Source organism: Gopherus evgoodei, chromosome 2, assembly GCF_007399415.2.
Source record: "Gopherus evgoodei ecotype Sinaloan lineage chromosome 2, rGopEvg1_v1.p, whole genome shotgun sequence".
NCBI lineage: Eukaryota > Metazoa > Chordata > Testudines > Testudinidae > Gopherus > Gopherus evgoodei.
The window spans coordinates 291,804,589-291,830,558 of record NC_044323.1 but is presented as its reverse complement, the minus strand read 5'-3'; the positions used below and the strand labels follow the sequence as shown (position 1 = coordinate 291,830,558).

Here is a 25,970-nt window from a genome sequence, read left to right as displayed (position 1 = left end):
CCCTTCTTAAGGCAGGGGTTTCCCACAGTTCTCCTCCATGGAGCTGGGCAGTGATTTAGGATAGCTTCAGGGCTTTAGCCAGCTTCTCCTTCAGCTGTCCCCTACCCTCAGGCTGGGAGGGACCAGCAGGCAGAACTTCCCCTGCTGCTGCCGCCTTCTCCCTATTAAAGCAAGGCTCTTAGGAACCAGCTTCCTCCCTGCAGCATCTATAGGCATATACCCCCCTGGGCAGGAGGAGGCAGCATTTATGCTGGCCTCTTCTCCCAGCTCTTTTCTTATTGGCTGGGAGAGAGGGGAGCCCTGCCCCACCCTCTGCAAGGCTCCACACCCTTAAAGATACAGTAACAGAATTCCTTTTAACTGCTACTTCTTCCCTGGACCCTTTTCCTCTCTCCCCATATCTCCTCAGGCCCTGTTATCTGATCACTCAAAACTCTTAAAGGTCATGTCATGTGATGGGGAGGACTGAACAGTAGGCAGTATGAGTCAGATGACCCCACCACGCCCACCCTTAGAACATTAATTGTAGCATGTTTTTACAATGAGATCATCAAAGATCATCATCAATGAGATCACTCAAAGATCATCATCAATATTAACTTACTATTCTAGGCAGTGGGCCTAATGGATAGTGCACTGGGTTTAAACTCAGGAGACTTGGGTTCCATTCACAGCTCTGCCACTGGACTTGGGCAAGTCATTACTTCTCTATGCCTCAGTTTCCCCATCTGTAAAATGGGAATAATGATACTGAGCTCCTTTGTAAAGCCATTTTTCATCAGTAGATTTCCAGTCCTATATAAGAGCTAGGTATTATTATTGATAATGCTTTGGGCCAGGATCCTCTAGTCCAGCTGAGCTGCACTCTGCACAGAGCCAGAAGCAGCAAGGTGCAAAGCTTTTATATAGGCTGCCCATTGTTCCCTGGGGCCATTCTGGCAGCCAGAAGAGCTCAGCTTACCCTTTTCCCTGAGGAGAAAACCCTACTCAAGGTCTAGGGAAGGGGAGACACAGGTAGCTGGATAAACCCATTTTAAGGTCCCTTTGCACTACTAGAGCAGCTCAGAGGAGTCATCAAGGACCCAAGGATCTAGCCTCTTATTTTTACTGACCAACTTTCATCCAGAACAATCAGACTCTTTCTGATCAGAGTTACTCACCAACTGCTGAGAAGGTCACCTCTGGGGTGGCATTCTGGGCCAGCAACACAATGCCAGAGTTGTAAGGAGGGTACATGAAGAATAACGGTCTCAGTTACTCGGGTCAGCAGAATACAATTACCAGCATCAGAATCCATCAGGACCCCAAAATCAAGCAGAGGACTCCACTCTGCTCAGATGTACTGTAGTCTTGGCCTGATGCAGGGGCGGTTCTAGGCATTTTGCTGCCCCAAGCAAAGCAGGCAGGCTGTCTTCTGGCGGCTTGCCTGCGGGAGGTCCCTGGTCCCGCAGATTCGGTGGCTTGCCTGTGGGATGTCTGCCGAAGCTGCGGGACCAGCGGACCCTCCGCAGGCTAGCCACCGAAGGCAACCTGCCTGCTGGCCTCACGGCAACCGGCAGAGCACCCCCCTCGTGGCTTGCCGCCCCAGGCACGCGCTTGGAGTGCTGGTGCCTGGAGCCGCCCCTGGCCTGATGGATACAAGACCACATCCCTAAAGGAGAATGAAACGCAAGGCTCCAAGTAACACAGTGGAACATCATAAACCCAGGGTCAAATCCAGCCTTTATGTGCTCCAGTCAGTACAATGGGGAATAATAAAATCATGCGTCTGTTTAACCTAAAGTGCAGGGCCTAGGTAATTCAGTTTCCCTCTTTGCTGCTTAGAAGTGGTTAAAAGGCAGCAGCAAGAAGACCCTTTCCAGCCAAAGCAAATCATTGCAAGCTTGCACAATGGGAGTACTGTCATGCACTGCGTTTTCTCCAAAGCTAGTACCCACACACTTCAGTGGACTTCACCCTGCTAGCCATGCGCCCCATCCACTGGTGAGAATCAATCCAGGCATACGGGCTCTCTTGGCCAAGACTTGCATCAGAGATGCATTAGAGATTTCACACGCAATAGCTGCATCCTGTACTAAACCAGCTCTGGGGTAAGTTGCCAAATGCACATCTCTTCCACTAGTTAGCTCACTATTTGGCAGATTCCATCTGATCTGCCAGGCAGCACCCCATGAGGTGTTCTGGGAATATTACCTCTAGCTCTTGATACCCCGATGATAGGATCTTACAAACTCTGTTCTGGTTTGGCCCTTTTCAGCCACACTCATGTTTTTTATTCTTTGTCTAACAGTAGCACTGCTGATATCAGGCCTGCCCTGTAGTAGGCAATATAAAATCACCTAGTGAGAGACATCACCTGTCCCTGAGTTTAAAGTCAAAATAGACAGGAGGAGTGGGAGGGGAAACTGAGGCACAGAAAGTGGGCATGACTTGCCCAAGGCCACTCACCAAATATGCCTATTCCAGACAGAAAAGAGAACCTGGGTCTCCTGACTCTTGGTGGGCTCTACCCACTAGGCCAGACTGCACTGCCTCTTTCTAGCAACACCTGCTCAGCCCTCAACTCCGATGCACCATATTGGGTGCATCCCAAGCAGAAGAAAGGAGACAGATGCAAAAACCATATTGTGTGGAAGAAAGACCCTCTGGATTGCCCCTTCCCTACCTCTGGTAGGTTTTTTGTGAGATGGGAAATAAGTAGAGTAGTTAAGATGGTAAGTTAATGGCTCAGGTTGGACATCATGCTGTGCACTCCTAGAGCACAGATTCAGCTCAGGCCTGGTCATCAGTGCCCCTTATGTGTAATGGGCCATAGCTCTCAGAGCAGCTTCCCCCTCACTAACAGCACCACCATCACTGGTTCTACTTGTCCCCAGTGGTAGCAGTCTCAGCAGAGAGACAAAGGACTCAATGGCTCCTGGAGGCTACACTACACTCCCACCAGCAGCGGTGAGTGAGACTTGTATGGGGCAGCGGTGCGTGCTGTGCAGCTTAGGCTATGTGACTCACGCCAGCGGACACAGGCCAGGTCTCCAGCTGGTGTACATCAGTCCACGTCCGCTGACTTCAACAGAGCAATACGGGTGTATACCAGCCAAAGAGCTGGTCCAGCAAGTCAATGGCAGGGGTTAAGTGGAGTCTCCAGAGACTCTGGAACCTTTCACCAGCAATAGAGTCACACCTGGGGAAAAAAGTGAAGATTTAAAAAATTACAAAAATAAGTGATTGTACAGTTCCCTGGATCGGGGCCTCTATGCACCACAGCAGCCCATAGAATCATATGGAATTTGCCCAAACTTATTTGGAGTCATCCAGATTTTAACAGATTAGATCTTTATTTTTTGGCCAGAAGACAAGTATTTTCAGTGGCAGTTTCACCATTTTCACAGCCTCAGATAGGGACGTCTTAAAATAAGAAAGGGGGTGGACTATGTCTGAACACTGTTCTCAAAGAGCAGCTGGCATAAGGGACTTTGGTTACTCTCACGCAATGCAGATTTTCTCCCCTACTCAGCTCCTCTGACCTGGCATGTCCAGACAAGAATAGCAGTTTAGGGGCTTTTACAAATTTCTGTTTCTTTACATGAGATGCTTCATAACACTCAAATACCACTGCTATACTGCGCTTGTGGAGAAACACATAAATAACCACTGAAAGGCAAAGAAAAAAATTCAGATCTAAGCAAAACCAGTTTCCTGATCCCCCTCACCAAGCACTGAAACCACACTGGATTTCCACACTTGGGCACTGGACTGCCCAGACACTGATCATCAGCCAGAGTGCTCAGAGGTAGGTTTTCGTTCTGCCCTCCTTATTATTTGTATGACAATAATGTGGAGAAGCCCCAACTGAGAGCCAGGTCTCAGAGAGCTGGGTGCTGTACACACATATTGTAAGAGAGAGCTCCTGCCACCAGACAAGACAAAAGGTGGGAAAAAACAAGCATCATTAACATTGTTTTCAGAGGAGGAAATCAGGCACAGTGAGATTAAGTAACTGCCCAAGGTAACAAAGAATGAACGTAAGAACAGCCATAATGGGTCAGACCAAAGGTCCATCTAGCTCAGTATCCTGTCTTCCAACAGTACCCAAAGCCAAGTACCCCAGAGGGAATGAACAGAACAGGTAATCATCAAGAGATCTGTCCCCTGTTGCCCATTCCCAGCTTCTGGCAAACAGAGGCTAGGGACACCATCCTTGCCCATCCTGGCTAATAGCCATTGATGGACCTATCCTCCATGAATTTATCTAGTTCTTTTTTGAACCTCTTTATAGTCTTGGCCCAGGGCAGCCCAGACGGGGAGGCAAGTGGAGCAATTTGCCCCAGGTTCCGGGCCCCACAGAGGCCCCCCCGAGAGTTTTTCGGGGCCCCTGGAGCAGAGTCCTTCACTCATTCTGGGGGCCCCGGAAAACTCTTGTGGGGCTTGGGCCCCCGGAGCTTCTTCCGCTATGGGTCTTTGGCGGCACGGGGTCCTTCCACTCCAGGACTCGCCGCCAAAGTGCCCTGAAGACTTGCGGCGGGGGGTCCTTCCACCCTGGGACCTGCTGCCAAACTGCCGGGTCTTTGGCACCAATTCGGAGGTGGAGGCCCACCCGCCGCCGAAGACCCCAGGCCTCCTGAATCCTCTGGCAACGAGTTCCACAGGTTGACTGTGTGTTGTGTGAAAAAATACTTCCTGGTGTTTGTTTTTAAATGCCTGTAGCAAAGCCAAGAATTCAGAGATAAATTCAGAGATTCCAAGGACAGAAGGGATCACTGTGATCATCAAGCCTGACCTCCTGTAAAGGGCAGGACAACTGAACCCAGATCTCCCAGGTCTGAGAGCAGGGGCTTGCCCAGCTATATTCCTCCTCTCAGATCTCCAGTTTAGGGCAGACTGACGGAACTACACAAGTGACCTGAGCCATCTCTTGCCAGTTTTACACCAATTTAAGCCGTATAAACCCTTCGTGCGGTGCCCTCCAAATCTTTATTGCCAAGGAGTTTTAACACAGAGATACACTCTTCTAGAAAGGGTGCCTGGGTGGCAGAATGGCCTATGTGTCAAGAAGGATGCAAGGCGCCGTTTGGAAAACCTTGCTGAACAGCATCATTAATTCACAACCTCTCACTCTGCCATTTGCAGCAGAAAGGCTGATTTTTTTCCCCCCATCTACAAGTAACTTCCAAGGCAGATTATACTGTCTAATCAACAACAACTTCAAAAGGGCTTAGCGCTAAAATAAAGCCATAGGGAGCCTTAACAATCACCAGCATTACATGGTGAACAAAGAGGGTGTTTGGGTTGTGACTGAAGGTGGGAGATTTGGGTTTTAACAACTCAATCATGCTAGAGTGGAGCATGCACGTCATGCTGCTTGCGTTTTGTAAATCTTATGTAGAGCGAGAGCTCTTCGTTACATGTGGAAATTTAGCCACTTCTGGAGTGGAATGTAGCAGCTGTTAAACACTAACCAGAAGTAATTCTAAATAATTCTAATTTGTGCTCCTGTAGAACCTTCCTACCATAGCTGCTTGAGAATTAGTAGAGTCCAATGAACAGGACGCTGGGTTGGGATTCAGGACACTTGGGCTTTATTCCCAGCTCTACTGCTGGGTGACCTGGGGCAACTCACTTTGCCTTAGTTTCCCCTTCTGTGAAAAAGAGATAATGATACTGGCTGCCTTTGAAATTGTGAAACTTGTATATAGTGTTTTTCCTTGGTAGACTTCAGCTACCTATTATTTATTATTACTTGGGCAAGTGTCTTCCCTCTCTGGTTCCCCTCTCATTCTATGCCTGTCTTGTCAGTCTAGACTGCGAGATCTTTGGAGCAGGGGCCGTCTCTTACTATGTGTGTATAGTGCTTAGCACAATGGGGTAGCACCTCTATGGATCACCGCAGTAGACATAATCTTCTAGCTGAGGGTCTGAATGTGCTTTATAGACACTGAAGTCTTACCCCCATGAGCTAACTGTTGTAGCCTCTATTTCACCAATGAGACACAGAGAGGTTAAGTGACTTTCCCAAGGTCACAGAAGGAAGCCTGTGCCAGAGCTGGGAAGATCACACCAATGTCCCTATTTTTGATTCTGTGCTTGACCACTAGGCAATATTTCCTTCTGAACAACAGTTATAGGACAGGATATGAAAAAAAAATACTGTATCCAACTGAAACTGCTTGGGGAGTTTTAGGTCACAAGAATGCAATGACCTGAACTGGAATATGGCCTCATGCCATGGCCAGTACAGCTGCTCTCTCCCAAAGTATCTTGGGACCTTTGACAAGGGGAGCAGTCCAAAATACACCACCTCTCTAGCAGTGCAATATGCCTGGCCCACACTGGGGCATTGGTCAGTGCTGGCTCTGAGATAGAGCAGCTCCAGCTACTGTATCACCCACACAATTTCCTGGGGTACCCTAGAATTTTCGCTGGAAGCCTCATCCCAGATCTAACCAAGCACAGCCCCTCTTAGCTTGCACGCCCCATCAAGCTCAAAATTCAAGGTGGAACGGCTGCAAAAGCTTGACAAGTACAGTCCTGGCCCAATGAGTACAGTCCATGACTGGGCCGTAGGCCAGTATTAGTCACAGGCCAGCTGGACCTGCCACCCCCAAGTTGGTCTTGTAGGCAGAGCCGTCCTTAGGCATAGGCAGAATAGGCAAGGGCGTAGGGCCTCACACTGCCTGGGGGCACCACTCTGCAGGCAGCCCAGGCAGTGTAGAAGCAGGGCTGCTGGGTCCTAGAGAGAGCCAAATGCAGCACAGTCTGAGGGATGGGATTGGCTGCTGGGGTCTCTGGGAAGGGGAGGGGGTGGGGATTGGGAAAGGAGCTCACCTGTGAGTGTGACTCTTTCCCCCCGGCTGAGGTCAGGTGAGGCAGGCTCTGTGGCTCTGGAACCAGTAACCTTTGTTGTCTCCCATAACATCCATTCTTCTCCCCCCGCCCCACGGAGCACCCCCTCCTTTCTCCCTCCTCCCCAGGAGCACCCCTCTCTCTCTCCTCCCTCCCCTCCGTCAGGGCTGGGTTGGGAGGTGCTGGGGGGCAGGTGAGGCTGGCTGCTTGCTGAGGAATGAAAGTGAAAGTAACTCACTTCCTCGGCAGGCAGCCAGAATTGGAATGTCACACAGGGCTTGGCTGGGGTTAGCCAGATGTGTGACAAATTGGGGTAGGGTGAGCAGATATCCCTATTTTATAGGGACAGTCCCAATTTTGGGGTCTTTTTCTTATATAGGCTCCTTTTACCCCCCCCCCCACTCCCCCCCCCATCCCTGTCCTGATTTTACACACTTCCTGTCTGGTCACTCTAGGTGGGGGTAATTGGTGCCTATATAAGACAAAGCCCCAAATATCGGGACTGGCCCTATAAAATCAGGACATCTGGATCTGGCCACCCTAGCTGGGGAGCGCCTCTCCCCCGGGCTGGCAGCTGCCAGCTATCCATCTCATCCGGGGGGAGCTGCATAAGGCAGGATGAGCTGCTGTGGCTCCATGGGTGCCCTGTCCCTGAGATCAGATGCTGTGCTAACTTCACCATGGTCCATAAGGCTGGTGGTGGTGCCCATTGGCGTGTGATTGGACCTGAGGGTTTGCTGCTGCTGTTGCCACTCTGCACCCCAAGAGGTGAATTTTGGGGTCCTGCAGTTTTCCACCTATCTCCTCCTCTACTGCAGCTGTTGGACCAGCGGGCTGGGGGGTGAGCCAAGCATGAAAGCAGTACTGTGTTGCCATTTAGATTGTCATTTAACAACTTTGTTTGCCAAAAATTCTTGCTAACAATCCTGAATCCAATTTCAATATTATTTAAAAAAAAATCAATATCTTAGCCAAAAACAGAAAATTAAGTTGTTGACAATTATTAGTGACAGGTTTGGTTTGAGGCAGGGAGCGGGCCAGTTTTCATCAGAGAAACAAAAAATGTTGACTGACTTTCCTATAGCCTGTTACTCCTGATAAGAGCCCTCCAACAACTGTAATATGCTCATCTCCTTACTAGTGTATAAAGCAGGGGTCAGCAACCTACGGCACATGTGTCAAAGGTGGCAGGTGAGCTGATTTTTGATGGTATGCAGCAGCAGGCTGAGCGGCTCAGCCCATCACTGCTCTGGGGTTCCAGCTGCTGCCCTATTGCCAGCTGGGATACCAGCCATCGGCCCCACTCAGCACCTGCTGCTGGCCTGGGGACCCCCAAGGAACCCCAGGCTGGCAGTGGGCTGAGCAGGCCAGCTGAACCACTCAACCTGCTGTCAGCCTGGGGTTCCATTCACTCAGCCGGCAGCGGGCTGAGTGGGCTGGTGGCGGGCTGAGCAGGGCCGGTGGCGGGCTGAGCAGGGCCGATGGGGGGTTGAGTGGCTCAGTCTGCTGCCAGTCTGGGGTGCCAGCAGCACTCAGCCTACTGCTACTCCGGGGTTCCGGCTGCCGGCCCCTTGCCAGTCAGGAGCTCAGCCGCCAGCCCCACTCTGCCTCCTGCCAGCCTGGGTGAGCAGAATCCCAGGCTGGTAGCGGGCTGAGGGGGGGTTGGCGGCCGGGATCCTGGCTGGCAGGAGTTGGTGGTCAGAACCCCAGACCAGCAGCGGGCTGAGAAGGGCCTGGGATCCTTGTCTAGGGTTCCAGCCACCAGCCCGCTGCCGATTTGGGGTTTCATTTACTCAGCTGGCAGTGGCCTGAGTAGGACCGGTGGCCAAGACCTCAGATAATAACAATAGTTTATTTATATAATATAGACATAGAGAGAAACCTTCTACAAACATTAAAATGTATCACTGGCACAAGAAACCTTAAATTACAGTGAACTTGGCACACCACTTCTGAAAGGTTGCCGACCCGACCCCTGGTATAGAGTGACCATATGTTGTACTAATATTCTCCTGCTTTTTTTTTTCCCTGTGAGTCAGTATAACTTTTGCCAGCCCAGAAGTTGGGCAGCCAATGTTTTACATTTTCACAATGTTTTCTCCAACTTTCATAAAGTAAATACATAGTTAATATGAGTTAAAAAGGCCAGGGACACTTCTTTGTGAAGAATCTGTACAGCAGATCATGCCTATAGACGATCCAGAAAAGAAATTTGAGGTTGAATTTTTTAATGTTGTGATGGATAAAGCAGTATCTGCTGTTGATGAAAGGTTTAATACCTTGCAAGTACACCATGAACAGTTTGGATTTTTGTATGACATAACTAAATTCAACGAAATAGGAAAACAAGAGCAACTAATGACAAAGTGCAAGAACCTAGAGAGCCTCCTGAAGCACGGTGATAGTTTTGATTTAAATGGACTTGAACTGTACGAAGAATTGAGTACACTGTCATCAATGTTGCCACATGCAAAATCGGTGATGGACATTGTACAGTTTATTCATACCCGCAAACTTGTTGACATATATCCTAATGTGTACATTGCCACTCGTGTTCTACTGACAATTCCTTTAACAGTAGCGTCAGGAGAACGGAGTTTCTCAAAACTAAAGCTCATTAAAAACTATCTCCTCTCTACAATGAGTCAGGAACACTTAACTGGTCTTGCTATTCTTGCAATCGAACAAGACACGACTTTGTCTTTGTCATACGATGACATTATTACTGATTTTGCAGCCAAAAAAGCCAGAAAGATTGCTTTTAATTAAAAACAAATCTTTGTTTCAATACCTCTTCATATAAATTTCCAATAAAATTTTGATAAATTAAAAAAAAATTTGCATCATTCTGTCATCAGAATTTTTTCTATAGTGCTGCTTCTTTAGTGCTAGTCCATCAGCATTACAGTGTGCTTATTTAAGTTAAACTGGTTTTAATAACGTGAATGTGGCAAGTTTTCCAATACTGTAAGCTTATGTTTGTGTTGCTAAGAGCAGATCAGGCACAGGGGCACCAGTTTCATAATCTCGCCTAGGGCACCATAAATCCTAAGGCCGGCCCTGCTTGTAGGAAGAACCACAGCGGAGGCTTGTATGTTGTCAAGTCCCCTGAGCTGGATGCAGGTGTCTCTCCTATCTGCTGTGATCTCCACTAAGACCTCAGCTCCAAGGCGTGGCATCTACCAGGACAGCACTACCGGAAGTCAAGCAGAGCTCCAGTGCTCGGGGAGAAGATAGGACCTGTTTGCAAGTGTTTGTGCTTCTAATCAGCCCGAGCCTAGCAAATCACCAACAATAGTGAACGCTGTCTCATTTCCCGCCGACACTTGTTGAAATTATCATTCCCCTTATTGTTCTGCAGCAGATTGACAGGAAATCACTTGCCTGTCCTTTGCCTCCCTGTCCTTCCCTCTCCCTGATCTTCCTGACTGCTGCTCTGGCACAATGCACAGAGATTGTTACAGCCGCTGGTTAGACTGGGGCCATAACGAGAAACTGGCAAGTGCCCAGTCATGTCTCCAATGTACAGCCAAGTCCTTCTATTGGGAAGGACCTAGAGATTCTGCAGCCTTCTCCCGGCTAACAGCTGGCATCCCAGCTACTCTTCAACAGAGGTGGTACAGTATCCCAGTGCAATCAGTAACCAGAGTAGAGTTGTTGCACAGGGTGAGGGGCAAGCAGGCTTCTGGGTCCAGTGCTGAGTGTCTGAACACCCTGCACATGCAGAACCCCACAGGGCCACCCAGAGAATTCAGGGGGCCTGGGGCAAAGCAATTTCGGGGGCCCCTTCCATAAAAAAAAAAGTTGCAATAGTATAGAATACTATATTCTCATGGGGTCCATGATGGGCCCGGGGCAAATTGCCCCCCTCCGCCCCCCACGAGCGGCCCTGGAACCCCAGCTTGCAGCAGCTCCGCCAAACACACAAGCTGCAGGATCAGAGCTGATGCTGGTGGATCCACTAGCCATTAACCCCCCAGAGCTGGGGAAGAAGGGTCTGCCCCAAGTCTGCACTAGTTAGGGCACAGCTGATGGAGGTGGACCCTCCCCTCTCACAGCCCCTGGGAATGCCCCCTGAGCCAAGCATAGCTATTTAGGCTTGGTATAGGCAAGGAGAGCTCAGCGAAGGAATTCATGAGAGAGATAAAGGGTGTACGGTGATTGCCAGCCATAGTAGGGAACGGACTCCCCCGTCACAGGTGAAACATTATGCAGTCAGGCCAGGGGCATCAATATTGTACAGCAAGGACTCTGAAGCTTGTGTTAATGACCCCTGTAGAGGGCAGGGCTAGTCTAAGACAGGGGTGGCCAACCTGAGCCTGAGAAGGAGCCAGAATTTACCAATGGACATTGCCAAAGAGCCCCAGTTATGTCAGCAGCCCCCCATAAATTCCCCAATCCCGCTCCCAGCACCTCCCACCTGCTGGCAGCCCCCACCAATCAGCGCCTACTGCCCTTTCCCACCACCCACTGCAATCAGCTGTTTCACGCGCACAGGAGACTATGGCGGGAGGGAGAAGGAGCGAGGGCACAGCAAGCTCAGTGGCCTTGGAGGAATGGGTGCAGTGGGAGCAGGGCCTGGGGCAGAGCCAGGGGTTGAGCAGTGAGCCCCCCCGGCACATTGGAAAGTTGGCGCCTGTAGCTCCAGCCCCAGAGGTGGTGCCTATACAAGGAGCTGCATTTTAACTTCTGCAGAGCCGCACGTGGCTCCGGAGACAGAGGTTGGCCACCCCGGTCTAAGACCTAGATGGAGGGAGAGATACGGATAGTCTCAAGGAGAAGGTGATGACACATGCAGTCGGTGAAGTTTAGCCCCAATGCAGAGTGAGCAGAATCTGTGTTACAGGGGACAGGGCTGGGCTGTCTTGTAAGGTCATGCAGTGCAGCTCTCTCCACCCAGAACCCTGCAGTGCTCTTAGGATCCATTCCTGCCAGCTTCGTTGTTCTGCAGCTTTACTGGGAGAGACTGAAGATGGGCATCTAAGTGATAACCCACCAGACTTACTTCTTTCTAGTAGAACCCTGGTCAATAAGCCTCGCAGACCACCAGCCTGCAGCCGGTGAAAGATGCTCACAGAACTATAATGGTTACAGACAGAACGGACCTGGTGGCTAGTCAGTCCCTTAAGGGTCCATGCAGGATTCTTCCTTACACTGTGTTCCCTAGCAAAGCAACTTTCAAACTTTTTTCATTTGCAGACCCCTTAAAAACTTTGAATGGAAGTGCAGACCCCTTTGGAAATCTTAGACACTCTGTAGACTCCCAGGAGTTCCGCGGACCACAGCTTGAAAACCACTGCCCTAGGGTTGTCTTCAAGTCAGCTTAAACGGATAACAGACCTCCTGGTCATCATTCATACAGCCCTAATGTGCTTGGACCCAGCTGGGAAGCTCAGCATGGCAGCTGCATCCAAATAGGACACTTAGCCAGCAGAGTCCACATTACTCCTTGTCAGGACTAGAGAACTCTCAGTGGAGGGCCTGAGGCCATGGTGCAACTCATGCCAGGACTCTGAGCCACCTCCAGGCTAGATACAAAAGCTACCTCTTCACCCAGGTATTCCTCAGCGGGATGAGCTGGGTCACTCAACGCGACCCATCCGAGCATGCAGAACAGAGCTATTTGGAAACATGGGAACAGATTTCACCACAAATATTCCTTAACATTCTTCTCCTGATTTTTCCATGTTCAAAGTTTCCAACCCACTCCAGGTGGGAGCCATTCCATGCACTTGTCTAGCTACTGCACCAAGAAACATACACAACAACAATCATCACCTTGCTGCTATGAAACCCTTCCTGATATTTTAGCCTTACTTTTCATTTGCTTATTTGACTCCCAAGGCTAATGGACATTGCACTGGGATTTCCCATAACCCTTTGCAGGGCCTGTCTCCTGCTACACCCTCCCGCCACGTTTCAGATGACAAACATCTGTTCTGCCAACAGCAGAAGTGCCTTGATTTTAAGAATCGGAAATTCTGGACTATCTTGCTAAACAATACCATTTTAAAAAATGCACAAAAGCTGTCAGGAGCCATTGGGTCAGTACCAGGTACACAGGATTTTTTTTTAAATTGTCTTTAGCTATTAAAATGTTCTGGACACAGATTAACTGTCTGTGCTCAGTATTTATTACCATTCACCTGCCTTGAAATTGGAACTTCAAGCACTTTGATAAATGAATTGGAAGGTTTGCCTAGTTTCACAGAAGTGCTTCTGCACTCATCTTCTCTGCTGAGATGCTAGCTTGCAACCTCCTGCAGCAGCACTTCTCAGGGAGCCACGGGGGAGATCTTTATGCTGCCTATAGCAATGACACCTGGGAAGGTGGGAGGGTGACGCTCCCTAGCTGCATATATATATGATCCCCACGATCATTAGTGGGGATGAGGCCTGGAACCATCAGCACAAGCCACTCCAACTGTAGCTAAAGGAGTAATTCCAACAGTAAAGAACAGGTTCTTATCCTGGCAGAGATCAGCCACACGGAGGAGACACGGGCACAGGCAATAACCCCATTTGTCACAGCTGTATATCAGCACAAGTCCACACTATGTCAAGGTGCTGGCTCCATCTATGTAAGTACCAGTTGGCCCAGCACTTCAATTCACAATACACTAGTAATCTGGAGACTCATAGGGCTGCACTCACTCTTCCAAGAAGACTGCCTAAATTCCTTGTTGCATCATACCTACTTCCAAAGCATAAAAACAAAGAGATGTCCCTTTAAGGAGGTAATTGCATGTCCCCTGCATACAGATTAGCACTGTGTCTGTTCCATAGGGTTTATTAAATGAGGCTATACATAAATACATAACTGAAACGTAAGAAACTTGGAAGGGCCAAGGTCCACCAATTCCACCCTCCACAGAAAGATACTGATGGTATGGGATATGCCTGCAGTGTTCCTCACATCAAGGAACAGACTGGAGTTGGCTGCAACAAATAGGGGTATGGGATGGGGTGCTCACCCCACTCCTGGCTAGAAAGGGTTAATGAGGCTGAGAAGGGGCCGATTAATAGGCTACCTAACTCTCCTCAGGTGTGGCCTAAGTAATCTGTGATTGAGGAGGGAGCTCAACTGGAAGGAATAGGTGCAGCTGCTATAAAGCCAGGAAGTTGGCTGTAAGAAAGGGCTGCCATGAAGGAGACTATAGCCACTCTCTGGGCATTAGAGAGGGAAAGGAGGAATCCTTGGGGGGAGAGTAGAAACCCTGGGGGTCCAGGCTCTGAAGGAAGGTGCAGAAGCATGAGGGAAGCAGAGTAGGAAAAGGCTCAGAGAAACAGCAGCAAGGTGGGACATTGCAGATCTTGGCTGCTGATGTGAGGGTCCCTGAGCCAGAACCCAGAGCAGAGGGCAGGCCCAGGTTCCCCTACCAGCTACCTGGGAAGTGGCACATTCAGGGCAGTGGATCTGAACACTGCCTGGAATCATTCATCTTGTGGGATTCTGATACCCAAAGAGTGACCGTCATAGATGGAGGGCCCAGCTGCAAAGAGGGAGCATGCTGAGTCCCAGAGGGGCTGCGGTGAGAGTAAATGAGCAATGGAAGGGAGGTCAGACCTGGATGGAGCTGATCCCTGGAGCAGCCAGGAGGAGATTACTCACTGCAGGTGGTGAGCACCCCAAGACAGGGTTCCCCTCTTGAGGTTTTTGGCCCGGTGGTTTTCCCTAGCTATCTAGCGCCCCCACTGACCAGCATAGCCAATAAAGCCCCAGGTGACCCAACACGGTCTCCCTCAATCTGACCTGGACTTCACAGTCCTGGAATGGCCTGCTGACTACACCACAGTGTCCTAATGGACACGCTGTCCCCACTGGTTGCATCAGAGGAACAACTCATGAGCACTCAGCCAAAATTCCCTCCCAAACCTTAATACAGAGTTCAATTCCACCCTTTCCACAGGAGCAAGAATCACTGAAATTACACGTCATCCCATATAGGCCGTAAAACATACCTGGTGTCTAAGTATTTGTCCAATGTGATTATTCTTCCCCCCTGTGAATCTCTGGATCCTGTGCATGCCCCTTCCTGTCTTACCACATTGGCTAAGGCATGTGTGTGAATCAGGGCCCTCCTACATTCTCCCACGTGTGGTTATCTTGCAGTGAACTCCACAAGGCTACACACTCTCTCCATTCCCTTCTGCCTGAGCACAGACACAAAGAGTTTTCCATCAGCAATTAACTCCCGGTTCAGCTCAATAGGACTGATTTGATTGTAGAACAATATACGAAAAGTAAAGATTAGCAGGGCAAGCTCTTTAATGCTCTAGGCATCAGTGCAGCTACTTAAAATCAGATTTCTCTTCCTCCTTGGTGCTTGATTAAAGGTTTTTAAGGCTTCTCTCTCCCATTTCCAGATGCTTAAGTGGGGTGATGGAGAGGAAAAAAAAGATTGCTGAAATGACAAGAGCGTGCATCTCAGGTATCTTTGGGACAACAAAGTGCATATGGGTAGCACTCTGTGTGCGCTAATGCAATGGTTCGGTATTGCTAATCAGCGTGGAATGGTGCAATGGAATTAGCAGGGCATTTCAGGAATAGGCAGATATTCTTAAAAGACTTGCACTTTTTGCAGAAATAGACTCAAAGGGTCAGCTTAGGTGCATGGCGATTTATTCAAACTTTGCATGGTGGCTAAGTCCGCTATGACAAAATATCCGATTAAAGCAACACAACCATAAATCCCAAACACCCGAAGGCAACATCTAATGAATAACTGACTTGTATAGCGAACAAACCTGTGCAGTAAATCAATCCATCAACAGGGCTTTCAACACAAGCGAGCCCATCAGAACAAATTTCCTTAGGAAGATATACTGATCTGGTGAGGGAAATGCACATGCCAGGAACCAATGGATGTATGTTTCAAAGAAAGGACACTGTTGCTAATTAAGGGAGCTTGAAACGGATTCCTATCCCTGCCTGAGTCATCTGCAGAGACAAAGGGTAGGGGCTATCAGCCAGTGAATAGAGTTGAGTCAAATGATTACCCAGTGTGACTGCTTTCATCTGAAAAGGGTTCTACAGGGCCAGTCTCGAAGGCAGAGGAGGAGCAGCTAGCACATGCATTAACGTGTCCAGTCCTAGTGCCTTAGCTTTTATTAAAAAGTATCAAGATGATACAGGTTGAGAGCAGGTGACAGAACAGGACTCATGAGGAAAGGCGAAGGGATGCACGTTAATGTAATAAAGTCAATTCATGCTTTGTGTTCGTGTGGTGCCTTTCATCTGCGAATCTCAAAGGAGAAAAGGTATCATTTGGACAAATTCATCCCTGGTGCGACTCTAGCAAGGTAAATGGAGTTATATCAAGGAAGTATTTAGCCCACCAGCCCCATTTTACAGGTGGAGAAACTGATCCACAAATTGGCCAGAGCCTAAATTAAGTATCCACTGATTTTGGCCACCTCAATTTTTGGACTTCCAATCTGTGCCACCTCGTTTTCAGAGGTTCTGCATACCTACAGCGCCACTGGACTGCAATGGGAGCTCAGCATCTCTGACCATCAAGAGACTCTCAAGATTGGTACCCAAAGCTAGTGACTGCTTTTGAAATGGTAGGCTTAAGTGACGAACCTAACTGCACAGAAGTCAGTAGCATTCCTGGAACTAGAACCCAGCTCTCTCAACTCCTCATCGTGTGCTCTAAACAAGGAGACCATGCTGCCTCCAATAGAGATGACATTTCAAGGAGGAAGCATGATAACGATCTCTAAAATATTTAAGGGGCCATACTGTTGGGATGGAAAGGACTCTATCTACAACAACAAAAGCAAAATAAGGGACCAGGGGCATCAGCCATGGACAATGTCACACAGCCGAGTTTATCTTGAAAATTAGGATGACTTTCAAATCAGCAAAGGACAATCTGACAGCAGGAGCAAGACCAGATGAGTGCACAGAAGGGAGAAGTGCATGGACAGGAATTGTGTAACGCTTATCACTGGAGTATGAATTAGATGACATGAGAGATGCCTTCCAACTCTAGCTTAATATGGAAACATTTCAGAAAAATAGCTTGGCCACAATATCTACAATTGCATGCATACAGAGTGCAGAGCTGTTGCTTCGTAATTCCTGATGCTCACTTGCTCGGGGTCTAACTGATCGCCATATGTGGGGTCAGGAAGGAATTTCCCCCCAGGTCAGATTGTCAGAGTGGATTGCTTGCCAGGATTACTTAGATATATCTCATTTAATCATTTGCCTGTCATTGCAGGAGTCTGTGGCACATAATCTAGTATCCTGTAATACTTTGGTCTTTCTTCCGTTGTCTGGTTTAGGGTGTGGGTGCTGGGTGGGTTGGTGGCTTGTGAGATACAGGTGGCCAGACTAGATGATCCAGTGGTCCCTTCTGGCCTTACACCCTATGATTTTACGTTCCTAGAGCTACTGTCAACTTCTTGGGCCAAATTCATCCATGGCGTAACTAGTGAAGTCAGCACCCTGGTTCTGGACCTCTGTCTAGAATAGACTTTCCGCTCTAACAGGTTCAGCATTTTCCTTATGCTGTTAGCGCAGTGCCCATATAGTAAGCACAACCCTACCACCTAGAATGGAATGTTACATCTCACCATGCGAGGGGGTCGGCCCCCCGAGTATGGTCCTATTGGAAATGATGGAGACTAGTCACACCAAATTTTCATATTGGTCGGCTGGAGGGAACAGAACAATTTCCTCTCAAGAGCTCAGTATTTAATCCTCCTCCAAATACTGTTTTCATCTTTCATGCCATGCTTCCCCATAAATCCAGCAGCATGACTTCATACATAACATAGCTCACGATCTCTCTGGCTAATTTCAGGTCAGCTGGCCACTTCCTGATCAAAGTTTCTGAAGGCATTTTACAGAAGGTAGACAGTGAAAAAGAAAAAATCCTCCCTCTGGTTTAATTTCGAAAAACCAAAGGGGTGGAGGGAATTCACTCCAACCAAAAAATAAAAAATAAATAAATCAACAAATGATCTCTCATGTTCTCTGACAGAGGTAACCAATTTAAATTTCCATAAAGGAGGCAGTGAGGTGTGTCTTTGGGAAATGGAGTCACCAATCAAGCAGTCCTCTGATTTAAAATATTATCTTTTTTTATTATTATTTTCTGAGGGCTTCCTGGAGCAACACAAAAGATTATCTCAGCGTAATCAAACTAATACAAAACCCTTTGCCCTTAGACTATCTGTAAGTAATTTGCAAGACACAGTGATGAACAGACTGTCCGAAGGGACGTAATTTGTTTCTAATTCTCTTTTATACGTGTTTTATAAAATTCCAAGCATACTCCACACTGTGGTTTTAAGCAGCCATCTACAATACAGCATACATGCAAGAGAGGAGGAAGAACTGAGTTTGACAGAGCCTTCCATCACCATGTTGCCCCTTTTTTTTGATCTGAGTGCCTAATCACATTTCAGGTGCTTGGGGATGTTCAGGTTGGAAGTAGGAACTGATGGAGTCAGGTATTCTCTTCGATGCCACCTTGTTTATTTACAAGGACTGCACAGAGTCCTGCTTCTCCGAATGCAGAAGAAACCAACTGCAAAAGGAGCAGTTTCCCAGCTTACAGCCCCAAGCATCTTTAGCCAACAGCCCCAAAAGCTCTCTCTCTAGCTTTTCCCAGGTCACACCATGCTCACAGGCTAATCTTTGGCTTTCTTGCCTTGCTCTGATCCCACTTCTTGTGTGTTCTCTCTCACACATACCCACATACGCCTGGGTTGCACCCACAGGATGCTAGTTACTGGGCAGACTCTGTTAGAGCTAGTTTTAGGTGCAGTGCCCTAGCCACCCTTTTACCTGTCTTCTACAAAGGGCATCTTCTCACATCAGTTTGACCAAAGTTTTAACTCAACCCATAACAAGGTTTCACTCAGCTCAGAACAGTAAAGATTTTTGTTCAAAGGACACATGAAGAGCATTTGGTGGTCTCAGCCTAGCCCTACATGAATGTGTCTCTGCACCACCGGACCACCATGCAATCTTAAATATGCTGGTACTGTTAGCGTACCCTGTGCAGGTGTGCAGGAGGAGCTTCATACTGGAATAGCAGGGACTAATGCACGACAGTTAAGCAGTGCACTGGAAGAGCTGTGTCTGGGACATCCACTACTGGAAGAATAGAAGGTGCTACCAATCAGAATTGTAACGGCTTTGCCAGAGCTGTGTGGTGCCCCAGGACCGGGAGAGCAAGGGGTGCTGCAGACCAGGGTGGTGGTGGCTCAGGATCCTGCTCCCATTGAAGTTAAGGGCTTGACTGCAGTCATGTCGGACTGACCCAAGAACTGCAAGGGCTACTGCTGATCATACTGGTGGTGCAATGTCCAGGGGCAACTTGAACGATACCTTCCCTGTCATGCTGTGCTTGTCTTCAGCTAGACTCCACATTTCAGTGTGCATCAGCTTATCCCCACATTAACCACACACACAGTAGGGATTGGCAGTTAACCCACTAACCTGCAATCCCAGTCTCCAGCGCCGCCTGTTCTACCCAATGAAACATGCACCCACATGCCAAACACCCCCTGCCAAGATGGATCTCCAGACAAGCCTGGAAGGCAACATTTCCACAGGGAGCAGAACGGTTATAAAATGGTCTCACCGACAGACACAAGCAAAGCTTTATATAGATATATATTTGGCCGGCTTGGTAGCTGATGTATCCTGTTGTCAGATATCACACAGCACTTTGTCTGCAGACATGTTCTGCTAGTTCCATATAATGCAGTGCAATCAATAGAGACTGTTTTCTACAAATCACCCAGCCAGATGCCAAAGCTTTTTCTTTTTGATTGTTTTTAAGACCCACACTGGAGTGTATTTACTTTAGTTTTCCTGAGAGAAGGTATATTTAAAAAGGGACTAGTCAGACACCACCCACCCGCCAGTGTGCAAAAACCCTGCACTTCTTTCACACCCCTGGAGATCACACAGGAGAGGTCGGAGTGCCCAAGAAACACGGGCTTTGATTCATTTGTTTACCATTGCAGAATTTCTGCAGGTAATTAATTAGCCATTCATATACCTAGTAACAGGTGGGCACAGCCTTGCTGGCGAAAGCTGAGAGGCAGACAGGTATTTCACAACAGACCCACTTCAGCCTTCATAGGCTGGGCTCATTAGAAGGTGAATTCATTTGCACACTAAGGACATAGAATAACCCTGAAAACACCTGCATTTCTTAGGGGAAAAAATACATCTGATTTTAGCTTTGCTCAGGAAGAGTCAGTTAAGCTTCTTACCACCATCGGTATCCATCCCCCATGAAGAAAATAAGTGCCCAATTCCTGCAAAGCACTCGTGCCCTGAGTACCTGGAGTGCTTAGGTGAGTAAAGTTACTCAAGTGAGTAAGCCACTGCAAGAGTGGACTTAAAACATGCTTCCTCCTTACCGCCCACCATCTGACTGCAGGCTACCCACTTCACAGGTAGCATCTTCATATCAGACATCAGAGCGTGTAAGGCGACGGTAAACTCAAACCATGGCACAGAGCAGACACGTGGCCACTTGATTGGCTTGGATCTGAAATCTATGGCCAGCCTGATACACACACACAGAGCGATTTCATTCAGACAGCCTCGCTTCACGGTGGAGAAGAATCAGAACAGATTCTCTGTTTTACAGGCTGGTGTTCAAACCCAGGCAACGCCGGAGGGGGGAGAAGCGGTTGATTAAACAGCATCAGGAAAATCTCTGGATTGGGAAGGAAATGTTTTATAGACAGAAGAAAAAAAATTAAATCGCCTTTGATATTGTCTGTCTCGCTGGCGGTTTTGAAGACTTGCTTATTGCATTTCCAGCTATCACCATCATCTTTCTCTGCGTTTTTAAAGTGCAGGAAAAGAAGCCAATTCTTTAGTGGTATTTAACTTAAAAAATGAGACTTGGCCCCCAGGTGGAGTATAACTGAGCAGCTAGCGCCATCTCTCTGTCACTCTGCGTCATCAAAAATAGCTAAATCCAGCCAAAAAGGCACCAAGATCATCCAGGGCCAAATCCATCCAAAGTGTAAATCCACTGAAGTCAGCTGAGTTACATCAAGGACAATTGTGGCTCACGGTCCTTTGCAACAAGAAAGAACAGAAAATGGATCTACACAGCCGCTTCCCCCCACCCAGCCACCCACACACCCACACACACACACAGAGTTATCTGTAGCTGTGCAGTATTAAATGCAGGAGACTGTAATAATCCTTCTCAAGCTAAACCCTGACCGTGGTAAATCTCTGGTGGGCTGGGGTTTGCTAAAGTGGGTTAGAAATGGGAGATTTGACTAGGTTATTAGCATTATTTTAATTTAAAAAACCCCAACCCCCCTCTCCCGCAGGGGCTTGCGGAGGTTGGCCTGGATGGTGGGACAAGTAACCGTAGGAAGGAGAGGGGAAGGCAGACAAAGCGGCGCCTTGCAGTTCATCTCAAACTCAGCTGCGAGTCCCTCCTGAGACTAGAGGAAACGAGTTCCAAAGCAGGTGGCTTCTGCCTTTCTCAGAGGTAGCTCCTGGCAAGCGCCTTTAGCTCTGAGAGCGAACTGGGACCCCCACTCTCCCGCTCCAAACAGAGCGGCAGACGCGCCTGGGGAGCGCAAATCCCTGATGACTCATTTACCCTCTCTGCCTCAGTTTCCCCGTGTTTATAAATCAAGGGGGGGTGTAATGTTTATCTACCTCACAGCGGCGCTATGAAGATTTGCTACCGCCCTTAATCACGTACAGCCATAAACAGAGATACATGACCACGGCACTTCAGCCTTCTCTGGTACCTGCTACGCATCCAGCCATCCGTTTTCCTCTAGCCCTGAACAGCCATCTGAAGAGTGCAGACCATTTCAACCCGAACGGTGCTCACACGCCCCGAGGATTCAAATCACCTTGTTCAAAACCTGCCAGGGGGCTGGCTGGGGAAGGGACGGCTCGCAGATCTGTAATTCTGCAAAGGCTCATAGATTTCAATTTCCCAGATAGAGCTCAACTGCGGGTGATTTGCCAAGGGCCAGGCGCCAGGAGTCCGTCCCCCCCCTCCCGCTCCGCTTGACTTCAGCTCTTTCTATTGCGTCCTCCGCAGTGAAGTAAATTCGGGAGGCATAATGCGCACTGACCCCGGGATAACTCCGAATGGAAGAGCTCCACGGAGCGGCGGGGGGGGATAATCCCTGCGCCTTGACTGGAAAGTGAAATGAGATCTCTGCCAGCGCCTCCAGCTCCCGGAGCAAAGGACACTCAGCACAGCCTCTCTCTTTCCATTTGGGAACCTACCCCTCAGGGGGAGCGGGCTGGATTTTTAAAGAATTTCACCCATTCTCCTCCCCCTCCCCCCACCAAAAGATTATGAAAAACGTGCCCCCTTCGGATCCACACACCCCTTCCCAGCTGCCCGCATCTACAGCCGCTGCGATTTTCAGCAGCATCCGAAGCAAAGCAGTAATAGGCATTGGCTCAGACAAACTCCCTGGGGCGTCGATGGGGAGTGGGTCCCGAGAACGGAGATCGAAGCCGGCGTAAGAACCGCAGGACCTAGGTGAATTTGGAATCGATGTAATGGGAAGGGGGTTGTTTCCATTACAGCCCCAGGCTGCCTCCCACCCCACCAATCCCATCTTTATGCAGCTTCCAAGCTCATCTCTCAGCTGATCTGTTTTCCGTTGGCGATCGCCAAAGTCTACGCTCATTATTACCAATATACCCTCGTTACTCCGTCCTTATTAAAGTCGCTAGAATCAACTCCACCGCCTGCCCGGGGTAATTTAATAAGGTTGCAACTGCCGTGTGAGATCAAATAAACAAATAATCAACAGGTAAAGGGAGAGGGGAAGGAAGGGGAAGACCCATTTACCAGGCACGAAGTGTTTCCCAATGTCCGCCTGTTTGCCAATGACAGCATCCTTCCCGAGGTGCTGCGTCCAGAGATCATGTGCATTTCAGGCGCTGGAAATCGCTTAGTGGCACAGGCAGGTGTTAGCATCTGGGCAAGGTGGGTTTTGCTCTCACCACTCATGTCAACTGCGCTGGACCTGTCTATATTTCTAGAGATTTTGAACCTGAACGTAGCAAGATCCTCGCCAGAGTTGGGATCTGTTGTGTTATTTGTTTATTCTGCCCTTTGCTTTGATATTCACATTCCTGGGCGCAATTTATTCCTGTGGATGATTCGCATGAACCGGGCAGTGGTCCCCTGCATGAGTCATACCTTTGCTTCTCCGCGCTCCAGTCAATAAAAAGTACCAGCTCCCTTGCTGAGTTTATTGAAAACCCGTGACAGAGGCTCCTGCCTCTTTGTATCCAGTGCGTGGACAGAATCCGGTTGGACATTAGTGGGAAAATGCACATTAATCCTCAGCCTTCCGTTTCCTACCAGCCTTCTAAGAGCCCCGGCTGAAATATCTATATGCGAAGGCTGGAGTGTACCTTGATCTCCCCATCATATCATCTGCACACAATGTCAGGCAGTGAAATATATTTTTTAAAGGAAGAGGTGGATGGGGAGAGGGAAAGTCCGACACATTCTGCTGTCCATTGCCACACTGGGTGATTTAGAACAAGGTGCCCTGTAATTAAGCATCCCTGAGGGAGTCTTCTTTTTTCCACAGTGCTGGCTAATTCATGCCTGGGTTTTAAAAATACTGAACGCGTAATATCTTCAGCAGCGCTGGGAACTGGGGGTGGAGGTTTGATCTGTAGCTGTGTTAAAGGATCGTTTTCTAAGATGTGAGATAAAGTGTTGATAAGGGGAGGAGTGGGAGGGGGGGAAGAGATAGAGAGAGAGGGACAGTAAAGGTTTGCGCCTTTTCAAATGATTGCCTGCAGCGGTGCGCTGGTGATAAACAAAACCAAAACGGAAGGGCCGGATGGCTACCAAAACTCCCCTAGGGAGAGAGGACGAGATGGAGGCTGGGGAGGAAAGGCAAGTCACTCCCGCTGTAAGTAAACACAACTGCGATGCCATAACACACTTTGTTTTCCACAGTCTAGGGCATGTCAGCCTGAAATCTGCCTCTCAACCACAGGTAGCCCCACGCCACCGTGCACTTTAGAGCACGTTGGCTTTGCAGCACGGGGGCAATCTTTGGAGGGTGCTAGTTTCCTCTTCTTTCTTCCCCCCGTCGGTTTGTTTTATATCCTCCCCCCTCTCGTCCCCCAGAGCACCCGTACGGATGGGGTGGTTCATTTCCCCGGGCTGCGCGTGCATGCCTGCGCTTTTTCCAGGCGCACCAGTATTTTCCACGGCGCCGGCTTGTGTTACCCACCGGACCCGCGCCTACAAAAGCGACAAAACTTCAAATCGAAGGTAGGAAGCTTTGGCTTGGAACTGAAAGGGAGGAGAAAGTATGTGCCCGAGAGAGAGGATGGGTTAACATGATCTCCGAGCCTGGTTTAAAAGGAAACCTCAGATTCTCATTCTCGGGTCCTGCTTTTTGCATTGCCGTCCAGTGACCAGAAGCCCCCCACCCTGCATCCAAAGCAGGACAGCAAGCTGAGAGAGTGCCCCTCGCTTTCTCCTCACCCGGCCCCCCATCAATAAGAAAGAAGCATCTTACCTGATGGACTTTCTAGATTATATCCCGCTCTCCTTTTCTGTCCAATTCCCAATGGAAACCACCAACAAATCCAGGGGTAACCAAACAAACATTTGGCAGCGTGTGAAGTCCTGGAGAATGAGGCAGCGCTCTGGCTCGCTCGCCCTCTTCCCACCCCCTCCCCCTCCCGCCCCACTCGCTCCTTTATTCAAAATATTTAACTTTGATTGAAAAAAAAAACCTAAAAGAAAAATACCTTTGGCGTCTCTGCAGGAAGGCGGCTGGGAGCGAAAAGCAATAAATAAAGGAATCCTTAGCAGAGCGGGGAAAATACAATTAAAAACCAACCGATTATTAGATCCACCGAGACAAGCAAGTCTTCTTTGAAAAATGTTAAAGAGAGGTTCAGGGCAGCTTTCCCACCAGTGCAGAGAGAGAACGGTCCTCCCGGGAAAGAGACGTTGGTTAAGATCCACTGGGGTCTGTCTGCTTTTTTTTTTTTTTCTTGTTTTCCCTCTTTTCAATTCCCACTTCTGAACCGCTCGCTCGTTCTCCCTCTCTGTGAAACTAGATCCAGTCTGTGTAGCCAGGGGCTGCATTAAGGATTACATCAGGCTTTTATAAGCTTCCCAGATCACACATTAGAGTGAGAGAGGGAGGGAGGGCTGGAGGGAGGGAGCGCTAGGAGAGGGGGAGGGATAATACACACACACATACACACACACACACACAGAGAGAGAGCTCTGGAACAGGCGGCTATAGACCGAGCCCCTCCTGGGGCACATTCTGGCACAGGGCATTCTCCCCTGGCCTGGCGAGAGCTGCAGGAGCCAAGGGAGCGCTGAGAACCAGGCAGCGCAGCCTCTCCGAGGAACTTTGCTCCGCCGGGGAGCCGGGAGGTGAAGGGGTGGGGGCAGTGGTGGTTAGTGCTTGTGCTGTTAAATTACATATAAATCCCCAAATTCAAGTGTCCTCATCGTGAGGAGGCCCGGCAGGTAACACACACACACCCTCCCGGGAAGATTGCAGCCACAGCAGCAGAGAGGCCAGGCTGGACGCGAAGCGGGATCGGATGGAGCTCAGCGCTCTGGCGGAGAGAGGGGAAGCCCGCGGCGAGGCGCAGGGACCTCAGCGGCTCGCTCGCTTGCTCTGGAGAGGCTCTTTCCCGCACGCTGGGGAGATCCAGGCAGGAGGGGGCTAAGGGGGGAGGCAGAAGCGCGGCCGGAATGGAGAGAAGCAGAGCGCCAGGGTAGGGAAGGGGGGACAGAGAGGCGCACCCTGGAGGGTCAGCCTTGGGCGCTCCACCTCTCCCCTTCCGACCCCGCGTCCCCTGCGTCCTCTCCCTCCTTCCCCCCACCACTGTGTCTCCTTCCCTCCTCCCTCGCTCCATCCCCAGAGACAAGAGAAGTGCCTGGGAAATGCAACCCGGGCAGGTCGCCGGAGAGCCAGCCCCGCTCGCCAGGGAGAAGATGCGCCCTGCCTCGTTCCAGGGGCACGGGCTTGTGATCGCCCGTGCGAGCCCGTCACGCCTTGCCGTGGACCTCTCTCCGGCAGAGAGAGGCTGGAAGTTTCCCTTGGGGGCGATTCCCTCGGATTCAGGCTCCGTGATTTATTTG

The 25,970-nt window shown here is 49.3% G+C and overlaps 1 protein-coding gene across 8 annotated transcripts in view; it reads right to left on the bottom strand.

Moving 5' to 3' along the window:
* Positions 1–24,952, bottom strand: part of ADGRB1 (adhesion G protein-coupled receptor B1) — a 376,961-nt gene extending 352,009 nt beyond the window's left edge. For 7 of the 8 annotated variants that reach the window (XM_030553892.1, XM_030553899.1, XM_030553900.1 and 4 more), the window contains exon 1: positions 24,611–24,952. The gene's annotated coding sequence lies outside the window, so the exon portion shown is untranslated. Of the gene's footprint in view, positions 1–24,375; positions 24,493–24,610 lie in introns of those variants that run through there. The other variant, XM_030553894.1, reaches the window with a different exon arrangement.
* Positions 24,953–25,970: the final 1,018 nt, after the last annotated feature.